The 26,683-nt window shown below is 42.1% G+C and overlaps 1 protein-coding gene across 1 annotated transcript in view; it reads right to left on the bottom strand.

The window, feature by feature from the left end:
- The window catches only part of stet (stem cell tumor), a 361,467-nt gene extending 338,354 nt beyond the window's left edge, over positions 1–23,113 (bottom strand). Inside the window, exon 1 of the mRNA XM_067149371.2 lies at positions 22,964–23,113. The gene's annotated coding sequence lies outside the window, so the exon portion shown is untranslated. The remainder of the gene's footprint in view (positions 1–22,963) is intronic.
- Between the last annotated feature and the right edge of the window lie 3,570 nt (positions 23,114–26,683).

Below are 26,683 nucleotides of genomic sequence, written 5' to 3'. Positions count from 1 at the left end.
TAGGGGCGCGCGGCTGTGAGCTTGCATCCGGCAGATAGTGGGTTCGAATCCCACTGTCGGCAGCCCTGAAGATGGTTTTCCGTGGTTTCCATTTTCACACCAGGCAAATGCCGGGGCTATACCTTAATTGCCGCTTCCTTCCAACTACCGGGCCTTTCCTATCCCATCGTCGCCATAAAACCTATTTGTGTCGGTGTGACGTAAAGCCACTAGCAAAAAAAAAAAAAAAAGAAAAGAAAAAAAGAACTCCACTGTCGTCCGCCCTGAAGATTGTTTTCAGTCGTTTCCCATTTTCACACCAGGCAAAGGCTGGGGCTGTACCTTAATTAAGGCCACGGCCGCTTCCTTCCCACTCCTGGCACTTTCCTATCCCATCGTCGCTGTAGGACGTATGTGTATCCGTGCGACGTAAAGCAAGTTGTAAAATAAAAAAAGCTTGTCTTTCTTTCTGAAATTATATAATTTGCACCTCGTGATGTTGAACACTTGCCAAACTGAACAGTACTCTCTAGACTGTTTGAATCTCACCACCCCATATTCTTGGAATACCTAATTTCCTTTTGAACCCCATTTTGTTCTGGATGATTACCGAGAAAAGAGTAGAGTTACGAAAATGTTGCAAAGTTTGGGCTGGGAAGACTTGGAAGAAAGGGGACGAGTTTCTCGATTAGGTGGTATGCTCCGAGCTGCCAGTGAAGAGATGGCGTGGAATGACATTATTAAGTTTGAGCGGTGTTTTTAAAAGTAAGGAAAAGAAGTTACCGATCGGAATAATTTCCCAAGGGAGATGTTCAATAATTTCAGATTTTTTTTGCAATTATTTAAGAAAAGACTAGGTAAACAACAGATAGGGAATCTGACACCTGGGCGACTGCCCTAAATGCAAATCTCCGGCACAAGACGTGAACTGTAATAGATCTGCGCCGTACTGCCGACCTCCTCCCAGGGCACCTACCACTTGTACGTAAGAGGGTCGAATTCCATAGATATTTGCTCTAGATGAAAGGTTTCTTGAGAAATGAAGGGCCGCCAAAAGCCTTTCGTAAGTTAGACACCACTCAGAAGAGATGTCACTTTGTCATTAGCCATCAGGGAGAAACAAGGTTCGGCGATATTTTTGGTGCATTCTAGCAAGGGCTACGTTGTACAATCTCACTGGGAGAGAAGTCGCACTTAGATGAGTCATCTCTAAGGTTCGGTAAGGTAGTGATGGCATTTCTCATTAAGGTCGACATTTCACTTAAAAACCTCCATCGCTGCATGGCAATACCGATATAGAGGAGTAGGTTAGAACATGCCAGTCAAGAGCCTCGTTAATTTACTGCTATGGCATCAGTATTTATATCTAATAGTAGCTAGAAAGGGAAGAAGGGCAGACGCAGTCTGTCTGTTAGTTTCCAAACAAGTGTATTGTAGAGACGGGAGAGGGAAAGCACTCGAAACTACTTAGCAGTTTCCTAAAGTGGATTTCAACCCCCATCTCGTATCATTTGAGAATGAAGATGATTGTCCGGCTCCATGGTGAAATGGTTAGTGTGCTAGCCTTTGGTCCAAGGTGTTCCGAATTCGATTCCCGGCCTGCTTAGGGATTTTAACTTAAATTGGTTAATTCCTCTGGCTCGAGGATCTGGATGTTAGTGTTGTATTCAGCATTACAAGTCAGAGTCAGGTTGGATCCCATTTTCACAGACGCGAAGGTGTCAACTCAATAGGCCTTCACCAGGTCTCCCCGGAGGCCACGTACCACTTTGAAAAAAAGAAGATGAATGGCAGTCCTATGTGGAATTCACTACTACGTGTTTCTGTGGCTGTTGAAACTGGGAGCAATATAAAACAGGCCCGAAAAATATTTATAATAGTACTGACCCGAGATTGACCCATCTTAATGGACATCACAGAAGATCTGGGAATGGCCTCATGTGAAGAAATGAAGAACTGAGGATTCAAAAGTCATGATTCCACTACACTCAGAAACCAGCGGCAGAACTCAACACGCGAAGGTTGGCCTGGACACCTTAACGTATGCTAAACGGTAAATTTGTAAGGATACCGATGCAGGTCCTTTTCGATAATGTTTCGGTACGACGACCTCTTAATTCCCATTTGCATAGGTAAACGGCGTTGAGATATCGTGGGATTTCATTCCAGGCTTTCCTTCACTCGAGCACTGATTTCTGCATTTCGAACTTTTTTTCCGATAGTTACGATTTATATTCGCTACAGAGCTCGTTTCACACCATTTTTTGCATTGAAGACTTTGCTGGAGGTTTTGTGGAAACACTTCCAGGCTTAAACTCTCGCGCACACAGTTCCACACATGTTTTCCACAAATTGTGCTTCACGTAACACTCAACAATACACACGCACCGTTTTATCGTGAGCGCTACTTTGTGTTGCATTCAACTGGTCACTAAACACGTCTGCTCCTGTCACTCACTCACACGTAATGACAGAGCGACGTACTCTGGAGATGCGCACGTGCAGATATGTGACAGCAACAGATTGGTGCATCGAAATCACGGTTTCCAGCATTTTCGGTAATTGGCACTTCTCCTGTTCATTAACAAGGATCAATTCGACGTCGTCTTATAAATATTTTAAGGGCCAGTTTTATTTGCCCACCCTGTATATGAAGACGTGTACAAGTATGTCAAGACGAACACAAACACTCACTCCCCGAGCAAGACGAAGTAAGCAGACGCGGGTAAAATTCCCGATCCAGCCTCGAATCAAGCCCAAAGCCGCTATGTTGATCATCCATACAAGGGACAGGACTGTCAAGATAAATTGTTCGAAATTCAAAAATATGCTTCTTCTACTGTCTGTCTGTCTGATTATCAGCCCAGAGGCTGGTTGGATCCTCAAATAGCACTACAAAGGTTATGCAGTTATGAGGAAAATCACAAAAACCAATGGCAGAACCAAAATGAGTACTCGGCAAGACGAGGAGTGAGGTAGATTGCAATGGCTTTCCTCACTGGACCAGAAAGTTCTATTGCAGCACAACTAACTCTAAGAACAACTCCTTTCATAACAAACAGACGCACTGATCGTGCTCCGAATGTCATTACTCAGCGCCAGCAGCTTCCATACTGTTCCACCCCATGGATGAGACTGGGACTTCAGTGGAAGCTACACTTTATCTGGCCTGTGCAAAGAGACAGATGCAGAAGTATTGTATCTCTGAATAAATGACAGCAGGCAAGATTCTTCTACTACCAGAACAAAACCTGAGTGTTTTGTAAACAGTTATGAGTTGGAAAAGTACGCCATTTCTAGACACTATGAAATAAGGTTATTTCACCGCACACTTCATGGCCTACTGTAATATGAGTTCACCCGCAAACATCAACTCTTATGTGAAGTCTCACTTTGAGTCGTTGTGACGTACAGTAAATAACTACTGTATACTGTTCTCCTTAAAAATGCGTTGTACACCGTAGCCTTTCCATGTACAGTATTCAGAAGACACGCAATTATGACATAATACCAAGGAATACATCGGCTATGTTCTATACTAACGTAACCGCTAAAATCCTAACAATTCTAAAATGCTACACTGCACATAACGTTACAGTTGTAATGTTGAAGATATTTCTTACCAGACAGAGCAGGGGTCCCCTACTACAAAAAGCGTACAATTAAGCAAATTCCTCAGTTGTGCCAGAAGTTGAAGGGATAAAGGGCCCGGGAAGGTTTCAAATTGTGAGTCGTCGAAAGCTATCAAACTATAGAAATAAATTTCGAAATTCATTTCCGATCTAAATGCAGTTCCTGGAAAACAGACTAAAATCGCTTGTTTCTTTACTAGTTTTCTTTTTTAAAATTCAAATCGTAGCCAAATGATCTCATTTACATAATTCTTTCGGTAATGTGTTCCTTGGTTCAATACCCTCAGGTGTTTTTATTTTTTTGAAAAATGTCAACACCGAATATAGTTATAACGGCTTAACTGAAGCTCTACATTGACTCACATTAGCGCTCGTAGTGGTACTTAAGTGAAACTCTACACTAACTCACATTAGCGCTCGTAGTGGTGCTTGACTGAAACAATGCATCGACTCACTAGCGCTCGTGGTGGTAGAAAAAAGGCAAACTGCTAATCTAACCGACCGAATAACGATGACTAAAAAAATAATTGCAATTTTTAGAAATAAATAAAGGATATTTTCTGATATTTTATTTTATTCGCCAAAAATTCGTAGCTCACATCCCAATGGTGTTTTAAACATTGAGTTGTTTGCCTGAAGGGCTAGAACTGTGTATTTTTTTAATACGTCTCCTTCCATGGCACTGATATTTTTACGGTTAAAATATTATACATGCAACTTATGTGACGCGAACATATTTGCATTCGTGTAATTTGAAAGTACGAGGCGTTTCTCTCATGCAAAAATGTCCACTTTACGCTCGAATGCCATAAATAAGCATTGGTTAGATTTGTTGCATGATGCGTGTGAGAGGGGAAAGGGGAAAGAGAGGTGGATAAGGGGAGATGGGCTACGCAATAATGCTACTGTCTATCCACTCTGCTCATAAACCAACGGAATCTAATTCTGCACAATTTGGATGGAATCTTTAAGAGAAGGAAGATGCTTCGGCAAAAAGAATCAGTGCTCTTTGACCGCTGTTGAGGTTCCGAATTGAACATGAGTGCTCCTATATCAACTTATTAAATATCTGAGATAGTGACGGTAATGAAAAAAGAAAGTATATAGGTTTTATAAAAAATGTCTTAATAATCATTCGCTTCCCGGCCCGCAGGACAGTTAAAATGAGAATAGGAACCAACTCTCTAACTCGCAATTTTGGTCAAGGTTCTAATGGGGACAACTAATGTAATACTTTAAGATAAGGTCTGTGTGCCAAATGTACCCTGAAATTCCTCCCACGAGGTGTTAAACCACAGTTATGTCCCGGAACCCACATTTTTCTTCCCAGGGGCCATGCAAATTAAATATCTGTTGAAAATCGGAGGTCGAAGTTTTGAACGAACTCTTCTTGCGTCTTGTTACTGGTTTTACTTCTCCACTAACTACTTTTATGGTTTTTGGAGATGCTAGAGTGCTGGAATTTTGTCCCGCGGGAATTCTCTTATGTGCCGGTAAATCTACGGACACAGGCTTGACGTATTTGAGCACCTTCAAATTTCACTGGACTGAGCCACGATCGAACCTGAGAATTTGGGCTCAGAAAGCCTGCGCCTTAAGCATATGACACATTCAGAAACAAGAATGGGCGCTCATATGACAGTTTGCAGGGGAGGGGGGAGCTTAGACCTTGGGGTATGTGGTATTTTCAAAATTTTGGAAGATGAATGGCGGCAGAATAACACCCACAGTATCCTCTGCCTGTTGGTAGGGGACGGTACTACCACTTCTACGTAATACCGACTTTTAAATCATTTTCTTGAAAGAAAAACACCTGACTACATTAGATTTTTGCCTTTACCTGAAAGCTAGTTAAGGGGGGGAGGGGGGCGCTTGCTCCCGGGCATGGGCGCCCTTGGAAACAAGTGATAGTGAATACATATCTTCACATAGGTCGGCGTCAGGAAGGGCATCAGTCCGTATAACGGAGGCATATCCACATAAATTGCCGACTCCAAGATATCGGGAAAAGTCCGGGAATAATAATAATAATAATAATAATAATAATAATAATAATAATAATAATAATAATAATAATACCGGGCGAGTTAGCCGTGCGGTTAGAGTTGCGCAACTGTGAGCTTGCATCCGGGAGATAGTGGGTTCGAACCCCACTATCGGCAGCCCTGAAGATGGCTTTCCGTGGTTTCCCATTTTCACACCAGGCAAATGCTGGGGCTGTACCTTAATTAAAGCAACGGCCACTTCCTTCCCACTCGTAGGCCTTCCCTATCCTATCGTCGCCATAAGACCTATCTGTGTCGGTGCGACGTAAAACAAATAGCAAATAAATAATGATGATAATAATAATTTCAAGTCCTACAAACTATTTTTACATTTTTCGGAATTATTACTCTGAAATTTTATCCTGCAGGAGTTATTTTACAAGCCAGTGAATGTAACGATGCGAGACTCGCTGGCGTATTTGAGCACTTTCAAATACCACCGAAGTGAACTGGGATCGAACCTGCTAACCTGACCTCAGATACTCAGTTCAACTGTTACATAATAAGTTCATTTAGATTTAGTTACTTGTATCTTCAGTAATAACTTCCACTCTATGTGAAAATAATTACGCATGAGAAACGGTCTTCCCGGTAATTAACAGAAATGAATTTGAGCGAACTTGTTATGCACCGGTAACAAGTTAATATTTAATGGAGTGCAAAGATTTCCTTCCTTTACCCATTTCTTGCCATTGTGAACTGAAGCGCTCAGAGTCTAATTTAATTTAGCCCGGGAAACAGCTTTAGGAATTCTATTACTTGTCTACAGTATGCAAGGTGAGGGATGTAATTTCCTCAGGGACCGGAGTGTGCTCAATAAGAGATGCTCTGTCTTTGTTTACCTCACTCACACGTGCCGTGTGGTGTGGCTTAACTGCGTGACACTACGCAGGGCAATAAAGGGACAACGATAGTCTACACACAGGAACTACTAGCCGATCTCCGACTAACAATTGTATACTTCTGGAAAGAAACAAAAATACTGAATGCTGTCTTGTAGGGCAGCAGCGGCAAAATTTCTACTCTATATTTCGTCCTGTCTCATCTATACATATAATTTCAACGTGTAACAGAATGTTGAGAGGAATCCGCAATACTTACGCCTATGTGTTATACATCAAAAGAAAGATGTCCATCTCGGGAGTACTAGAAAAACAGTACTTATTTCATTCAGGCCTTTATTTGCATAAAATAGCCACTTATTGGAATAATACGGTGCTTAGGTCGTTGCAATTAACTGTATTCGCCGGTAGATGGCTCTGTGAAAGTTGCCTCCGCGGATCTTTCTATGCCAGCCCAATAGAGGGTTCTGTGAAAGTTGTCTATGCAGATTTTTCTATGTTAGTCCAATGGATAGCTCTGAGAAATAAAGTTATCGCCAAAAGGTAAGTTGTTGCTCCATACTGGTTGTAATAAGCGACGTATGACAAAATTTTAAAATTAGAAGTCATTAGGGGTGCTTACAAGAATCAGGAAATGTATCTACCTAGGATTAATTTGGTGTCTACTGACAGTAACCTGCCGGAAGCCCCAGGTTCGATTCTAAGCTAGGTCCGGAAGACGATGTTACTCTGAAAATAAAAAAGGCAGTGAACTACAATTCTTAACAAGTAAGAGAAAAAAAAAGGATATAGATTGATATCGTTATGGCATATATCCAAGTTGATGATCTTCAACTGTGGAGGTAGGTCAAGGTTGACAGTGATTATTCAAATGGAGACATCTGTTCGTAATGAGAAAACACCTTCCAAGAAATGCTTTCATTTCATATTCAACTGCTCCTGTGTAAGAAGACTATTCTGTTCACCTTGCCATTTCACGATACTGCCTTCAGTGGGAAGCCAGCTGTGAAAGAGCTCTCATCTTCCTACCCTTCGCTTACATTATTTTTAATTTTACGCGAAAAGCCAGTGACTATGGCACTCGTCTACCACGCTGAATGTAGAGGGCCTGACGAAGAGGACAGAACCCGAGCATTAGCAAAAAGTCATCCATATTGTGTTCATCATCGAGAACATACTCCAACAGTGCCTTATTTATTAAATGCCGCCGATGTAGGCGAGTTGACGCCGTAGAGAAAACTCCAGGCACACTCCCAATGGAGGTGAGCTGCATGTACTATTTTAACAACATACCAGCCCTCCTGCAGTTCTTAAATCTCTGGTAGTACCGGGAGTCGAACCCGGGCCCCCGAGGACGGCAGCTAATAGTGTTAACCGTTACGGTATGGAGGCGGACAAGACAGAAAATCTGCGATAATAATAATAATAATAATAATAATAATAATAATAATAATCTCAAACTGCTTTTCCCACACTGTTGAGGTGGTGTGTGCGAACTGTTATGCATGTGTACCTGGCCCAGTTTTACGTCCAGGTGCCCTTCTCGACGCCAATGTGATCTGTGAATATGACGAGGGGTGTGTTGGGACAAACCCGAGTCCCCGAGCCGCAGGAATTAACCGCACGCAGTTAAAACCTACGGATCGGGAATCGAACCTGGGGCCCTCTGAACCCAAGGCCAGTACGCTGATCATTCAGGCGAGGAACTGGATAATAATAATAATAATAATAATAATTAGGAGCATGGATCATGCGGAACGAACAGGACACATATTACAGAGCATTACAGGGCAAGAAATACAAATGAAAAATACAGCAGCGAGCAATATCTTCTTCTTCTACCGCTTTTCCCCTCACCCGGGTGCGTACTATGTCGAACATATGGATCTTGTTTTACGGCCGGATGCCCTTCCTGACGCCAATGCTATATGGAGGGATGTGATTACTAATGTGTGTTTCTGTTGTGGTTGGTAATGTAGTGTGTTGTCTGAATATGAAGAGGAAAGTATTGGGACAAACACCCAGTCCCCGAGCCAGAAGAGAAGAATTAATAAGACGCGGTTAAAATTCTCGACGCGGCCGGGAATCAAACTCTGGACCCTCTGAGTCGAAGGCCTCAACGCTGACCATTCAGCCAATGAGTAGGGCAGCAGTGAGAAATATGCCCTGAATAAATACATTTTCACGAAGAAGTAACTTAAGTTTTGGGATACTTGCCTTCACTGAAAGAAAATATAGGCTTGAACATCGTGTGGTATGAGAATACCCTGCATCCTCACTGGTTTCCAGTACGTATTACGTCATGCACTTCCCCTCCATGCTCGCTCAGCTGCTCTCGTTCCTAAATAGCGGGAATCAAACTGGCTCCGAAGTCGTTTCCCACTTCTGTCTTGTTGCTTTTAATAAGAGGATTGATTGGGATTAAGAAGTGAAGAAGTGCGTCAACTAAATGAACTCGTGACCACATCCTGAGGTGGTGCAGCTCCTTTCAGGTGCACCCGCAATGGGTGCACTTAGCAACTCTCCCGCCATTCTTTAATTTCTGACAGCACCGGGAATCGAAGCCGGGCCTCCGAGGACGGCAGCTAATAGTGCTAACAGTACGCTACGCAGGCGGACAAGGAACTACCCCAGCATCTCTGAGAGTTGTCTTGAAAGAAATCGGAGGTAGCTGCCGGAGAGATCAAACCACTCAACAATGGGGCTTCCAAGTCTCCCTGTGGCACGTGTCGTAACTTACAATGGCCTGAAGAAGGTAGAGGAGAGCCTTTTAGTTTGTGATGTAATTTCTATATTTAACTCTAGGTAGTTTGTAAGCCGCGAAAGGGTGAAGCAGGTAGTGAGATTTAATAATCGACCACCACCAGGTGCAGCCGTTTACGGCGAAGGACGATGATTGACCGGAAATATGAAACATGGACTTCCTCTCGACTGTACGTGTGAGGGACGGAGCAAGTGGACCGCATCGCCCGGACATGTCCCCACCGAGTCCCCATAGCCACAATCTCATGTGGGTACTTCCTTCTCCCTAGTACAATGAATATCCACAGTAGGATACATGGCTCGTTAAATACAAATTAATACACCTTGGTCCGTCCCCTCACAACATGTACTAGGGTTTAATATTCACTCTTGTTAGTCCTGGCGCAGGCGTTCTGAGCCCAATTTAACGGGTTCGATTGCGGTATTTGAAGGCACTCATATGCGCCAGCTTCACGTAGATTTACCGGCACATAGAAGATCTTCCGTAAGACAAACTTCCAGCACCTCGACGTCACTGAAAACCGTATAACTAATGAAGTGGGACTTGAAACCAATACTATTATTGCAAAATAAGTCCATTCCATTATCACACTGACATACGTTTTACACTCAAAACACGACAGTTGTTCATTGCCTAACTTTTGTTATTACTATCCATGGAGCACTTCTTTTTCCCTCTTTCAGACGGCCAGTATTTTCCCATGGCCTGCTATGAGTTACAAAATTCGAATTTTGAAAAAAGAAAAGTAGCAGCCATTACAGTCATTGCATTTTTTTAAAAATGCAGAAGTCCTGTGGAACCTTGACTAGTCCTAACCCTTTTTCTTCCTAGTCTTTTCCTTAGTTATTGAGGTTGGCACTTAAGGTGGAGCTGGTTCAGTTTTATGACCGGATGCTCTTCCTGACGTCAAACTTGCGTGTTTCTGTAGAGAAACGGGACAAGGGTTGGGTACACACTCCACGATTTAATCTGCATAATGTTCTTTCCTCAATGCTTGGCGTATTTTGATTAGGCCTATGCTCTCAGTTTTATTATGTTTTATTAGGTTTTAATTATCGTATGAATTATTATTTTTATTATTAATTCCTACTCACTGACAAAATTAGAGAACCGACCGCAGGCTATGTATATTATTTAAAGCAACAACGATAAGTTTGTCGTAAAATATGCAGGTATGTAAAACAATTGCATTGTCTCATATCTTAATTGTAAGCCATAATAAAAGGAATACACGAACATTTTTGTACATTTAATGCAGTAATACTAGCAAAGCAAAGCAAAGTCATCTCCGTACGGGCCATGAAGGCCCTTGGAGGGGTGGAAGGTAAAGGCTTCCACTATTCGTAACCTCGGCACCTGATGGGGTAGAGTGGTTAGCTCTACGCCCGGCCACCTTTGCCCCCAGGAATTAACCTGGTACTCATTTTTTGTTTAGGCTGAGTGAACCTCAGGGCCATATGCACCTCCGGAAGTGGAAATCTCGTTTCTTAAATTTTACGACTTCCTGACGGGGATTCTAACCCACGTCCTTCCGGCGAACGGAGTGCGTCTTTACCGCCTCGGCCAGACAGCCCCTAATGCAGTAATACTACTACATATTTGATGAATATTACATGTTTAACGTCCCCAACCAATGGACGATTCACCATCAGCAGCGTCATATGTCGTCACTCGGTATGAACTTTGCAGAGAGGTTTGGAATTGAATCCGGGCTCTTGGCACGCGATCTAGTAATTAGATATAGCATACCACCAACTCTCCTACCCTGTCGACCAACATTGTGTTGTAGATTTTTCCAACAACAGGTCTCGAACTGGATAAATACCGTGCCAGTCCACAGAGACTTCACACCTTAACGATCATGACTACCATTTGCAATTAACAACGAAATCGAAATAAGTTTGAAATCTTAGGAGAGCGCCGCCTCTGTGGTGTAGTGGTTAGCGTGATTAGCTGCCACCCCCGGAGGTCCGGGTTCGATTCCCGGCTCTGCCACGAAATTTGAAAAGTGGTACGAGGGCTGGAACGGGGTCCACTCAGCCTCGGGAGGTCAACTGAGTAGAGGTGGGTTCGATTCCCACCTCAGCCATCCTCGAAGTGGTTTTCCGTGGTTTCCCACTTCACCTCCAGGCAAATCCCGGGATGGTACCCAACTTAAGGCCACGGCCGCTTCCTTCCCTCTTCCTTGCCTGTCCCATCCAATCTTCCCATCCCTCCACAAGGTCCCTGTTGAGCATAGCAGGTGAGGCCGCCTGGGCGAGGTACTGGTCATTCTCCCCAGTTGTATCCCCCGACCCAAAGTCTGAAGCTCCAGGACACTGCCCTTGAAGCGGTAGAGGTGGGATCCCTCGCTGAGTCAGAGGGAAAAGCCGAACCTGGAGGGTAAACAGATGATGATGATCTTAGGAGAGCAAGTCTGAGTATAAAAACGGCCAAAAGGGAAATCCCCACATAAAACTATGGAAGTGTGTTGCCAGCGTCATAAAGAGTGCAGAAATTTGGGAATACAGAAGTCCGGAGTTCCAGAGAACTGGCATTTCTGTGGTGGTTTGTATTGTGGTGTATTGTATGTAGATGAAGAGAAGAGTATTGATTGAACAAAACACAAAATTCCCGAGCTATAGGAATCGAACACGGGACACGTTCAACCGAAGGCCTGTACGCTAACCGTTCAGTGAAGAAGCCGAACTCACTAGTCCTTGTTCTAAATAATTAAAATATTATGGCGAAAATAAATGCTATAATCAAACGTGCACCGCAGTTACACTGACGAAACAAAATAGCGCTTTGATTTCCGTTGGAGCCATACGGTCGCTTTGTTTGGCGGCCTTGCAGCAGCTACTAGTAGGAGCCATGTCACTTTTTGCTGCCTTCAATGTCGGGATTCGGAATGTGAGATCATTTCATGAGCACTGCTAATAGGAAATCAATGAACCCGAAAAGTTGCACGTTTTTGTGACTCCGTCAAACAAATCGGGCAGTATGGTTCGCTTCTTATAGCCTTCTGAGCGTATTTATATTTGACCAAGTTCCAGGTAGTCCCCTCTTTCCCAACTAAATCATGCGTAAAGCATGGGATTACCTTCTTTTTTTTTTTTTTTACGTTAATTAACTCCAATACTCTATAGGCATGTCCGGAGCCTGCGTACGGTCTGGAATACCTGGAGAAAGCACCGCCTTGTAATTGTGACACACCGCCTGGCTTACCTTACACACTCCGCGAAGGCGGGGCCAATGGTTGAACAATGTAACAGCAATGCAGATGTATTAAACATAGTACTAAGAATTTTGTTATATGAATCCCATTGGCAACGTTACCGAAATCATGCCTGAGAAGCTACTCGGGAGATAGTGAGTTCGAATCCCACTGTTGGCAGCCCTCAAGATTGTTTTCCGTGGTTTCCCATTTTCACACCAGGCAAATGCTGGGGCTGTACCTTAAGTAAGGCCACGGCCGCTTCCTTCCTAGCCATTTCCTTTCTCATCACCGCCGTAAGACCTATTTTTTGTCGGTGCGACGTAAACCCAATTGCTGTGTGAACATTCCACCCCAGGATTCACCAGGATTCGAACGTTGGCAGTCTAAGTGGAGACATTAGGCTGAGCCACTGTGCTAATCACGTACCTCACAATTTATTTTGAGTTGAAATGCCGTTTTGGAATATAAATAATTTAATTAAGAGGCTAATAAAAGATATTCTATTAGACAGCCTGGTAAGCCTAGAGTCTAATAGGAGCTAAGTCCCTTAATTTTGACATAGAGACTACAAACAGCCCAGGATAGAAAACTGACTGATTGATGTGAGGCTAGAAAGGCATCAAAGAACACGATGTTTACCGGTAAAAGGGAACTCGGAGAAAGAAATAGAAGAGAGAAATCAGAGATGAATTCAGTGTGTATCCACGCGGAACTTTCATCCGATATTAACTGAAGTTTATGTTAGATGTTTTAAGCTGTGAGGGGTCTGTCTGTATTTACAATCAGCCGCTCACAAACCCCATAACTCGTTGGGTGTTGAGCTGTAGTAGACAGATGCGGCGGTACCTGTATTGATAAAACACAGTTCACTGGCTTTGTAGCCCTCCCAAGCCTAAGACAAACATGGACTAAATATAGAGAATCTACCGGCGACCAATTATCTTCAGAACATTTGACGAGTATGTGAACATCCAGACCTCAATTGATGTGAAGCTCAAACTTTCCAGTAACTGGATAACATAGTTTCTATTTATGCTCCTTGCAGAATTCCGCACAACAAGTAAATTATTACAATAGTTTTGAAAATCCGCCTTTGTGGTGTAGTGGTTAATTAGCTGCTACTCCCGAAGGCCAGGGTTCGATTCCCGGCTCTGCCACCAAATTTGATGATGATGATGATAATGATGATAATTGTCGTTTAAAGGGGCCTAACAACAAGGTCATCGGCCCCTAATGGTGCTAAGAGAACGAAACGAAAATTAAAACTTCTAAATGTATCGACGGACTTGAATCTAAAATGAATGATGATGATGAAAATGATCGTGAAATAAAACAATCAGTAGATCCAATTCACAATGCCTTAATTACTGGGATGATACTCATTATCTAAAGGGGTCCAAAGTATTAATCACTGATAAAGAAGAACCATGGTGTTCCTCTTATAGTGGTACTAATCAAAGGGAACGTAGACCCACGGTGTACCATACACTATGGCAACGCCCACAGGCAGCTCAAACCCTGGTGTTCCTCACATAATGTTACTTCTTTCAGACAACGCACATCCATGGTTTTACTCGCATAATGGTACTAATCACGGGCGCCAGCCAAACCCATGGCGTTTCTCCTTTAGTGGCACTAATCACAGGCGACGAAGACCCATGGTGTTTCTCATAAAGTGGTACTACTCCTAGGTAACGCAGACCCATTCTGAACACAGTGGAATCGACCGGTGGAATACACACGATGATCATTATCACAAACAACGCCCAGGCCCGCAGTGTTTCTCGCATAATGGTACTGCTCCTATGTAACGTAGACCAATGGTTTTCCTCGCAAGGTGGTACTAGTCGCTAGTAACGTCGACCCATGGTGTTCCGCATGTAATGGTCCTAATCACAAGTAATCGCATGGTTCCATGTCATCATCCCTTGGTCACCCCTTTTAGTTGCCTTTTACAACAGGCAGGGGATACTGTGGGTGTATTCTTCGTCTGCAACCCTCACCCGAAGGGGGTCCACGAAATTTGAAAAGTGGTACGAGGGCTGGAATGGGGTCCACTCCGCCTTGGAAGGACTTCTGAGTAGACGAGGATTCGATTTCCACCTCAACCATCCTCGAAGTTTTCCGTGGTTTACCACTTTTCCTCCAGGCAAATGCCGGAACGGTGCCTTCCCTCTTCCTTGTCTATCCCCTCCGATCTTCCCATCCCCCCACAACGCCCCTTTTCAGCATAGCAGGTGAGGCCATCTGGGCAAGGTACTGGTCCTCCTCTCCAGTTCCATCCCCGACACAAAGTCCCACGCTTCCAGGACACTACCCTTGAGGCGGTAGAGGTGGGATTCCTCGCTAATCCTAGAGAGAAACCAACCCTGGAGGGTAAACAGAATATGAAAGGGTTATTATTATTATTATTATTATTATTATTATTATTATTATTATTATTATTATTATTCCGAGGTCAGAATCTACATGGCGAGGTTTGCACAAGTATGTGGGATCGGTCTGTTAACAAGAAACTCGTGTCATCAACATTTTAAGGGCAAAATTCTGGTACAGTGACATCTCTTAGACCCCAAGCAGAGAGATATGTAGGTACGGCTTAGCGCATATACCTACAAAGACTGATAGGAATGCAATATTTGCAATGGTGGGCGGACCTCGTCTTTATGCATTTTCGATGTTCGGGAAAATCTTAAAATGTTATGCCTAAAACTTCAGAGTACATAATACATTTATGATTCTGTATTTAGATACACCGAATAAGGACTAGATGTCGTCGTCCTTGTGTCAAAACTGAGACCTCCTACAGTGGTGGCCAGCCGCCTAGGACCCAAGATGACCCCTCCTCCAAATCAGTAGTCACCGCTACAGCTGCTAGGGAGAGGTTCGGGGCCGGAGGGTAAAGAAGCACCTTGTTCTGTCATCAAACATCTGCCGTGATCGGATACAACGATGTAAACAGACTGTAACTTTAGAGCCAGACCATGTTCAAACCTGCTCGCGCGTAGAAATCTGTACAGCCGCCTTGAACGTACAGGCTAATGTTTGGAGTAAACGACACCATTATGCTGTGGATTCCCCTTCCAGATTCCAAAAATATCCACTAGTAACGCTATTAAAACTAGGAAATAATACTAGAGTTTGTTTAGCCCTTTCCACCTGAAAATCTCTTTGTCGGTTTTTTCTTTGACAAATGCAATTCTTGAAATGGGTACAAGGTCTGGTAAAGAGAAAAATATGATATATATTTTATTCCTGCCACACTTATTCTGAAATTATCATCATAATTATATTACTTGGGTGTTTTTTGAGCATTTTTATTTAACACAAAATATTGCTAAAATAAAATTTTCTAAAATAATTGATTGTAGGTAATATCAAATTATGACAAGTTATATTGCTGACTGTATTCAACATAAGTTCAGCAGATCTGTTTATTGAAAGGATTTCTTGATTCAAGAACTGGAAGAGATCCAAAGGAAAGCAGCACAATTTACTAAGAGTGATTTCCGGAAAATGAAAATGTTGCAATCTTTGGGCTGAGTCCGAGAGAAAAACCGATCCTGGAGGGTAAACAGATTAAGAAGAATTATAGACATCCTCAGTGGTCGAACCCCAATCCTCGTCCTGTCTTTTACGTCAGAACGTCCATCGCGTCAAATCGTTACGTTTCCAACACAATCTCAATAAAGGGCAAGTTTTGGTCAGAGTAGGTATATTCTACCGACTATAATAATAATAATAATAATAATAATAATAATAATAATAATAATAATAATAATAATAATAATAATAATAATAATAATAGCATTCGGGGGATAGTGGGTTCCAATCCCACCATCAGCAACCCTGGAGATGGTTTTCCGTAGTTTCCCATGTTCACACCAGGCCAGTGCTGGGGCTGTACCTTAATTAAAGACACGGCCAATTCTTTTCCTATTGAAGCCCTTTCCCGTCTTTGCTTCGCCGAAAACGTTCAATGTGCTAGTGCAACGGTAAACCACTAGCTAAATAAATAAATAAATAAATAAATAAATAAATAAATCTTCTGCTGTTGCTTTTCCCCACAAGCACATGGAGTCACGAGTGCGAACTGTAGCACATGTGGGCTTGGTGCTGTTTTATAGCCGGATGCCCTTCCTGATGGAGGGACGTTGTCACTATTGCGTGTCTCTGTGATGCTTAGTATGAGCTGTGTGTTCATGGGGAGGAATACTTTGTGAGAGACAGAAACACCCTATCCTCGAGCCAGACTAATTAACACCCGATGCGATTTGAATCTCTGACCCGGCCGGGAATCGAACCGGGAATCCTCCGAAGCGAAGGTCGGTATAAGGAGCTGAATAATAATAATAATAATAATAATAATAATAATAATAATAATAATAATAATAATAATAATAATAATAATTTGAACATAATATGTACCATATCACAGCCAGAGAGTCAATTTCCGTGTTTGGTTTACAGTGCCGTGTCATTTGGTAGTAAGCTCAGCAACTGAATGAGAAAGGTTTCCTGATGAACGTGATATGTGCTCTTAGGATTTACAAGCTGAAATGTAGGCCTACATGATCACATTAGCTGGGATCGAACTCATGATCTCCGTTCTTTACGTCCCATCAACTCGATTCAATTTCTCTTCATTTTGCTATTCGACCTATCCATTTCACCATCAAAATTCTTCGGTACCACCACATATCAAATGCTTCTATGCCTTCGGCGTAACTTCTTGTCCATGTTTCACTTCTATTTATACAGTATTATAGAAACACTAGCTGATGTACCTGTGCTTCGCTACGAGATTCTCAGAAAGACTGACTTTGTGGTTTTCCTAACTGAAGTCAGCATAGGTCATTACAAGAACGTCAGTAGGATTGTAGCGATTAAAAGCAATGTTATCGTACAAAATACTCGATCAAATGAAAAACCACACATTTTCTCACTTTTAACGAACAGTACTACGGTGCCGGAACAGTCCGAAGTTCCAGAACTGGAAAGACCAGGCCGCAGAGAGCCGCGAACACTCCTTTGCATTATTCCGTTAAATATGCACACTGATCATTCCAGCCAGTTGTTTTACGTCGCACCTACACAGATAGGTCTTATGGCGACGATGGGACAGGGAAGGGCTAGGAGTGGGAAGGAAGCGGCCGTGGCCTTAATTAAGGTACAGCCCCAGCATTTGCCTGGTGTGAAAATGGGGAAACCACGGAAAACCATTTTCAGGGCTGCCGACAGTGGGGTTCGAACCTACTATCTCCCGAATACTGGATACTGGCCGCACTTAAGCGACTGCAGCTATCGAGCTCGGTACTGATAATTCCAATCAGTGCCTCAGAGTAGGAACTGAATAGCAAGAATGCTATGATAAACCAATGTGTTACGTATCAGTAGTATGAGCAAATTTATGAACCAGAGGAATGGCATGCTAAAGAAGAAAGTTATCTAACTCCCCAGTTACTTCCCATCAATATTCAGGCAGGCTGTTACATTCGGTACGACCGGGCGAGCTGGCCGTGTGGTGAGGGCGCGCAGCTGTGAGCTTGCATCTGGGAGATAGTGGATTCGAACCCCACTGAAGGTGGTATTCGGTGGTTTCCCATTTTCACACCAGGCCGTGCATTAATCAATACCTTCCCAATCCTATCCCATCCTTGCATCGTCAAAAACGTTCGATGTGTTGGTGCGACGTTAAAACACTAGTACAAAAAATAAAAAGTGGTAAAGCATTATTATTTATGGCAAAAGTGATTTTATAACGGATATACTCAAGACCATGTTAATAAAACTGAACATTATTTCTTTAGAATTGCTGTGCTTTGAGACCACTTTTATAGGATTTACTTCTTTCGATCCAAACATATCTGGTCTACTTCGCTTAATGTTAGTCGCCCTCCCAAAGGATTTCTATTAAATATTTGCAACACGGCTTCGTTTTCATTACGGTACATAAAATTGCTCAAAGTCTGCTCTAATTTTGTTGTTAGGATGATCTAGTTTCCTGGACACATCTTAAAAATAGCTCACACACTTCTTCCTGACGGTTGCTCACATCTTCCGATGGTACAGGCATGCTGCTCCGAGATGAGGGACAGTTGCACGCGGTGAATCATAGGCGATTCAAAGTAGGTTGAGTTACACTGATGAATAATAAGACCCAGGCTCTTTATCTGCTGCGCTCGCAAGAACTAACTTGTCTCGCGGTTCGCTTGGGCGGGCGTCTTTTTTATACGTGACACTTACAGACTGCCAGTTCCGGTTCATACGGCGCAGACTCTTTAACAACCTCCCGATCACATCCGAGCGTCTAGCCAAACACTGGTCACTCAACAGTTTTATGTTCTGATACAGGATGATAATCACCGAGGTCGTCCACTCCATTACTGAAGTCCGACGTGCCAACGGGCATTTATTCTTCATGTCATGAGTAAGAAATAGAATAGCCGAGCTGAGTAGCTCAGAAGGTAAGAGAGCTGGCCTTCTAATCTGAAGTTGGCCGGTTCGATCCCTCTCAGTGCAATGATATTAGAAGGTGCTCAAATACGTCAGTCTCGCATCGGAGAGTTTACTGAAAGAAATCCTACAGGAAGAACATTTAAGCACCTCGGCATCACCGTAAGAGGAGTTAGTGAGAAACTAATAAGAAACTGATAACATGATTAGAATAGGGTATCCTTTATTTACAATCGCCAATGGCTAGAGACTGAGCAGACCACAATTTACTTTGACTTTCTTTCATTTCGAACGCCACTTTCCCACGTTTATGTGACGTCGGTGTAGCACTCAGAAACAATCAAGTATTTGTCTAGCGAAAATCCCGCAACCCGGCACACTGTTGTTATATAGGCCCTACAATAAATTTAATATTGTCCAGCTTAAAACAAAGCCACCTGCATATAATAATAAATACGTAAGTAAATAAATAAATAAATATAGAAATGTAGTTGAAAAGGTAACTTTTACTGTAAATAAAAAGAAAAGGGATGTTTTTCGTCACTGTTATACCTTGTTAACTAACCGTAAAAATATACATTGGAATCGAAACAATTGTATTTTATATTGGAATTAAAATAATTATTACATACTGAAATCAACAAAGAAAATAACAACCTGGCGAGTTGGCTGTGCGGTTACGGCGCGCAGCTGTGAGTTTGCATCCGGGAGATAGTGGGTTCGATCCCCACTGTCAGCAGCCCTGAAAAAAGGTTCTCCGTGGTTTCCCATTTTTACACCATGAAAATGCTGGGGCTGTACCTTAATTAAGACCACGGCCGTTTCCTTCCCACTCATAGCCCTTTCCTATCCCATCGTCGCCATAAGACCTATCTGTGTCGGTGCGACGTAAAGCAAATAATAAAAAAATATATATTTTAATATTTTCCCATCGTACATCAGACCTATTTTGACCATGCAGATTTATAACAACGTTCGATTCACGATCGGGCCGGGGACTTTAGCCACATTTGGTTAATTAATCTATCTTAGGGGCTGGATGGTTGGGATCGTCTTGATACACATCACATTACGAACCACTACAGAATCAATCAACAGTGATTAGATCCCTCCAAATAGGATTGAACTAGGCTTAATGCCAAACGCAGATAACTGCGACATATGTCAGGAAAATAGTAGGAGGACTAGTGCTAGCAAAAATGAATTACCATGCCATCAGCCCAGGTTTTTTCTCTATGCTGGGCTGAATACTGTAGCTCAGACGGTAGAGCACTGGCCTTGTGACCAGCTTCGATCCCGGCTCAAACCGGTGGAATTTAAGTAGTCAGCCTCGTGTCGGCAGATTTACTGGAACGCAAAATAACTTCTGAGGGACAAAATTCTGGCACCTCGGCATCTCCGAAAACAGTAACAGAATTTAGGGGTCATCGTAAAACAAATAACATTTTTACGTTTATTATTCTGTGGTGTTCGATCTGTTTCGATTATGCCAGTTACATAAAATAGTCATGCAATTTAAAAATAAGAATTAGGACTATATAATATCTGAATGAAATAGTCATTTTTGACAAGATACTCTCCTAACTTACTGTAAGTTCTGAGCAAAAAATCTATGCCGAACATCTGTCTTGGAGAGTCAGATATTACTCGAAAATGACAAAACCGTGCACTTCAAAACAATAATTAGAAAACAATTATAAAACATTTAGATGGCGAAGTCTTTAATAAGACACCTTATTTATTGTCTGTTCTACGCTGTAAGCAAATTATTCGTACCCTTGGTGAATGTTCTCCAATGCAAAACAAATCGACAGAACATCTAGTGAACACAACCGGTGTCATAAAAATTCTTTTCGAGTCAGTATTATTTGAAAAACGTGCGAATATTTTAAAAAACAAGTCATTCATGCTACTTATTTGAGGATGTGACAAGAATTTAGAAATCGTTAGCTACTATTATATTGCATGGACGACCATTTGTGGTTATAGAAGGAATGTTAATTGAATGATCACTGGTTTATACGGACTTCTTAGGATCTAAACATGCAGAAAAAAATCTCTGCCTAACAATTGTAACGGAAAAGACTATTAAGACTTTTTCTAGAATTCTGAAGAAGTTTAACAGCGATAAATTAAAATTAAAAGCATGAGAACTTTATCAGTGTCAAGAAATTTTCTTCCTTGACGTATCATTTTAAAGAGTAACTATATCCTTGACAGTCAGTCAGTCAGTCGCATGCACTTGTGTCTAAAACTTACCCGTTAACATGAGCGATTGTTCTGTCTGTTCAAGTTACGATTTTTTGATAATATTTTGGTTATTTCATCGCTTGATTTTCGCCTTGTTTTTATAGTTAGGAAGTAAGAGGTGAGTTAGAAATTCCTAAGTAATATTTTTGCAGTAAGTCGAGCCACGTCCGTTGAACTCATACGATAACAATGGTTGTTGTCAGTGACGAGGTACGAGTTAGCAAAGTAGAATAATTATCGACCTAATGCACTGTCGTTCACGTAAGATTTTAGCGGCTCCTGCTTTCGGGTTTAAAATTAACAAAGTTGTTTTTATTAATTACAGACGGAATGCAAATTTCTTCATGTTTAAGCACAAAAAATATAAAAATCTTGTCATTTGCGAACAACTTCATTGCACAAGGGGGCTAGTACCAAATCAGAAAGGCTGTAGACGGATACGTTTACATTACGCTTACTTTTGACCCTAAGCAAAACAGACCTACCTTTTAGATATCCGCTTTAGTAACGTACAATTCTCTATTATAATATAATTTTTGTCAACGCTTTTCCTCCAGTAGGTATTAATATGAGGTGTTGGTTGTTAGGTGCTTCTCTGAAGCTCCAAATAGGAAAATCATTGCAAACCACAGACTTTGATTCTAAGTAGGCGTTGTACGAAATACTTTTCGATAATTTTTATGGATAAGGCTTTAAGAAATCGTCGCGCGATGAACTGACAAGCAACGTTTTATCTTCGTAGACCGCATGAACTCGGCAACCAATCTGTTCAATTTATATTGCGACTCGCACATGTTTTCAAAACAGTACTAAGCATGGCATTTTATTATTTATTTTGGTTCAAAATATTTCTAGTAAGCGATATTGACTTATCTGAGTGATATCAGGCAATTAACAAATCAACATTGAGGCAGTTTGACGGTAAATTACTAACTGACAATTTATAATTCTTAGAAGGAAATAACCAATCAGAAGAATTTAAGCCATTACCTCATGCGAAGATTTACATTGAAATTTTGGTAAAAAAATGTCCGTTGTTTTCATATAAATATGAACGAAAGAGGCAAGCATTATGAAGTACTTAAGAAATGGGTTGATACGTTTAAATTAGTAAATAAAAGTGGGCATGAGAATAACACAAGTAAAACAAATTACGCTGGTGGAGTTTGTTTCATCACTATGAAAGCCGTAGTTCACAACCTGTTTTTCTTAAAAAAGAAATGTTTTAAAATGAGATTTGTTAGCTGATCCATAGAATACAGAGAAGTTTTTAAATAATCATTCGAAATATGGAAACACATCGAGGTATCATTCTCTTTATCTACATTAAGACTCTCATCGCAAAAGTAAAAATAAAAACACGGAATTAATACAAGAATATTTTGCAGCATCACGGAGAAGACTTTTATAAAAATGTAATAATATAATAGGCTTAAACCGAAATTACAACTGTCTAGACAATTTTATTTTTCAACAGAAGAATGACACCGTAGAGCGTTCCGTCACCGATATCAAAATAGCAAAACGAAGTAGATTTCTTTTCTTATGCAAATACATTGGAATACATTGCCTGTCAGCTGATTTGCCGTATGCCAATGGAGATGTTTTTAGATTCCTATTAAGACAAACCCCAAAAAAGAAACGCTTTACATTTACGTTACCAAATTGTCAACTTCCTGAATCCAAACAATGCTACACATTACCCATTACTTTTAATTTGTATCCATGTTTTTTGAATGACAAATGACAAGCAAACCTCAGAATTACTTTGGCAGGTTGAAATAGTTGGTACTCACCAACACGAAGACATCCCGGCTGCTATATCCTTATCACGACAGGTCGCTACAGACACAAACACCAAACACTAGACACTTGGAGCACGTGGGACTGCCCAGCTGGTCAACTAGCGCGCGGCACTGCTCTGTCTCTCTGTGCATGCAGGTCGATGCCGGCAACACAACTGAAGTGAAGCTCGCAGTGTGAGCACGGCCAGCCTATACCAGCCAAGATAGCGTGTTCGCCAGGCGCAGGCCCGTTCCGTTCCATACTCATACCTGCCCGCTGTCACTCACATTCCTCCACAGCTGCACACGTTTAATGGTACTGAACCGATCTACCGAACAAACCTAAAATACGTGCTGAATACCTGAATGTGTTTGTGTGTAAACGATGAATCTGAAAGACTCTCCTAGTTTTTCCTTGGGTTTTCACTACCCTTCCATCAGTCAAATGACACCCAGGGCCAAGTCAGAGCACGTTCCTCATCCTTAGCTCCGGAAATATAAACGCACACACAAATACACACCATCACAAACGAGGGGTTCACAAACATAGTGAACCAAGTCCACTTTTTAATATTTTGATATAGCTGGTGTTAATGTTACTGGAAACTCTCTTTCATTCACTGTCATAGTGAACCAAACAATATTTCATCTGCTTCCTAGAGTTGTCATGTTTGTAAAGAACAAGTGAAGAGAATTGTTTTTCCATGACAGGCACACTGAGTCAAGCCCACACTATGGTAGTGGTAAGTTACAATAAAAATCCACAGCCTGTTTCCAGTCATTCGACCGGGTCAAGAATGGAATGAATGAAGCCCCCATCTAGCGGCGAAGATAGGAATTGTGCCGGCTGCCGAAGCCTGTCGCACTCCTCTGGGGCAATGATTAATGAATGATAGATGAAATGAAATGATATTGGAGAGTGTTGCTGGAATGAAATAGGACAGGGAAAATCCGAGTACCCGGAGAAAAACTTGTCCCGCCTCCGCTTTGTCCAGAACAAATTTCACATGGAGTGACCGGGATTTGAACCACGGAGGCCGGCGCGCTACCGCCTGAGCCACGGAAGCTGTGTGGTAGTGGTATATTGCAATAAAAAAATAGCTGTTACATACTAGTGGCATAGCCTAGAGGTATGTTACGATAATTATGTACAATCAATCAAATTTTTTACGAAAATAATTAAACCTAGTGAGTTCTCCGTTCGGTTAGGGGCGCGCAGTTGTGAGCTGCATTCGAAACATAGTGGCTTCGAACCCTTGAAGATGGTTTCCCATTTTCACACCAGACAAATGTACTGTACCATAATTTAGGCCACGGCCGTTTCCTTCCCAGCACTTTCCTATTCTATCGTCGTCATAAAAAAGCGAATTGTTAAAAAAATCATTTCTGGTGTCGGCTGAATAAAAGCCAGGGCTGCGAGCCATTCTAGAGACGGTTGGTGGTGGTGGTAGTGGTGATTACTGTTTTAAGAGGAAGTACAACTGGGCATTAATCACTAATCAAGAGAAAAAGTGAGGCACCGGCCCTAGAAAGACAAGGGCTACGAAGGGCGTGAAAATGAAAGACCCCCTATGCCTCGACACTTAATACTGTCGGGGTCGGAAAAGAACAAGAATTGACCAAAGGAGATCGGATAGGAAATATGAAAGTGAGGAGCTTGGCACAAGAAAGTAGAAGCACCGAGCTCGATAGCTGCAGTCGCTTAAGTGCGGCCAGTATCCAGTAATCGGGAGATAGTGGGTTCGAGCCCCACTGTCGGCAGCCCTGAAGATGGTTTTCCGTGGTTTCCCATTTTTACACCAGGCAAATGCCGGGGCTGTACCTTAATTAAGGCCACGGCCGCTTCCTTCCACTTCCTAGGCTTTTCCTATCCCATCGTCGCCATAAGACATCTGTGTCGGTGCGACGTAAAGCAAAAAAAAAAGAAAGTAGAAGCAATACCAGGACTCAGCTGAGGGCCCCGTGGTCGCCAACTCACTCTCCCAAGTTAAGAGTCTCTGGGGCCCATTTTAGTCGCCTCTTACGTCAGGCAAAGATACCGTGGGTGTTATTCTACCACCCCTACCCACAGTGAGTATGAAATGATGACCCAGCATCCTTAATATTCATAAAATTCTCTTTTCAAGTGCAATCCACAACAATGGAACGTTCAATGTTTTTCTACATGGGTCGGGCGCTTCCCTTCTACTACTCAGTGCTTTATGTTCAGGTAATTGATCTCCCCTACGTACCCGTCCAAGAGCCATTTTAAAGTTTTCCCGTTCTGGTAAATGACATAAAATCGACAATTCTGTTCGAATTGATTGTGATAGGACCACGTCGGGTTGTTCCTTGGCTGTTCTCTTTAAATTATTACAAGTAAGCTCTACATAAACTTGCTCCTGATTGGGAACATGAACCTACGTTTATTGTATCTTTCCAGAGCGTATGGTTATGGCAGTTGTTCCGCATTCTGGCTTCTATATTATGCTTCCAATATTCCTTCACACCTCTGAAATCTCTCCTGCGATACACGTGTCCATTGTAAAAGAGCTTATTTTCCCACCTAGAGATGTTATAATCTGAGGTTCCTTTGATATTCAACTTGAAATTTTTTGCACTGTTTCCATACAAACAAATCATTTTCGAGGGAGAGAAATGCAAACTTGAGCTAGGAAAAATCGTGTACGGAGAAAACATTTCAGGGAGGAAAAGTTTTGGGGTGGAAATATAACAGAGGAAAAATGGACTACGGAAAAATATTTTAGGGAAAGAGCGCTAGGGAAAAATGTCTGGGAACGTGGCTCAGTGATTATCGCCCTGGCGTTCGGACAAGGGCCGCGTGTTCGATTCCCGACTAGGCCGAGTATTTTAACCTTTTATGGTTAATTCCTCTGGCTTGGCGACTGAGTGTTTGTGTTCAACTTAATACACTTCCCTTCATCTACACACAACTCTACAAACACACGCAATAGTGACTACACCCCTCCACGTAGGATTGGTGTCAGGAAGGGTATTTGGTCAAAACTGTGCCAAATCCACACCCAGAGCAGACCCCAATAATTTGGAGGAAAAGGCCAGGGAAGAGGAGGATTTAAAAGCCTAACTAATTACAAGAAATTGTCTGATTATTGTCTAAAGAACATGCTGCAGGGTTAAGACATGGAACTCTTCATCGAAATTCATCCAAAAAGCAAAGCAAAGCATACAGGCCATGAAGGCCCTTGGAGGAGTGGAAGGTAAAGGCTTCCACCATTGTTAACCTCAGCACGTGATGGGGTAGAGTGGTTAGCTCTACGACCGGCCGCCCTTGCCCCCAGGAATGAACCTGGTACTCATTTCTGGTGTAGGCTGAGTGAACCTCAGGGCCATATGCACCTCAGGAAGTGGAAATCTCGTTTCTTAAATTTCACATCTTTCCGGGCGAACAGAGCACGCCTTTACCGCCTCGGCCAGGCAGCCCCTTCGAAATTTATCCATTAAACGGTATTTCCTTTTGGATTTTCAGTACAGACCTGAAAAGATAACACAAGAAAATAGTACAATATAAAAAAATCAGTGCTTTACGTACATTATATTTTCGGGATATATATTTATTTTTATTCATAATTACATTTATCTTTCGGCTGATTTGTAAAATCTGGAAACGGGTCTCTTCGGAAGAAAATAGTTTCTTTTGATGATTGGGATTATATTTTATACAGAATAAACGATGTCGTCCATGTCCGACTCGTTGGCTGAACGGTCAGCGTA

Source organism: Anabrus simplex, chromosome 6 (genome assembly GCF_040414725.1).
Source record: "Anabrus simplex isolate iqAnaSimp1 chromosome 6, ASM4041472v1, whole genome shotgun sequence".
Classification (NCBI taxonomy): Eukaryota; Metazoa; Arthropoda; class Insecta; order Orthoptera; family Tettigoniidae; genus Anabrus; species Anabrus simplex.
Note: the sequence above shows the minus strand (reverse complement) of the source record. Positions and strands in the feature narration are given on the sequence as shown.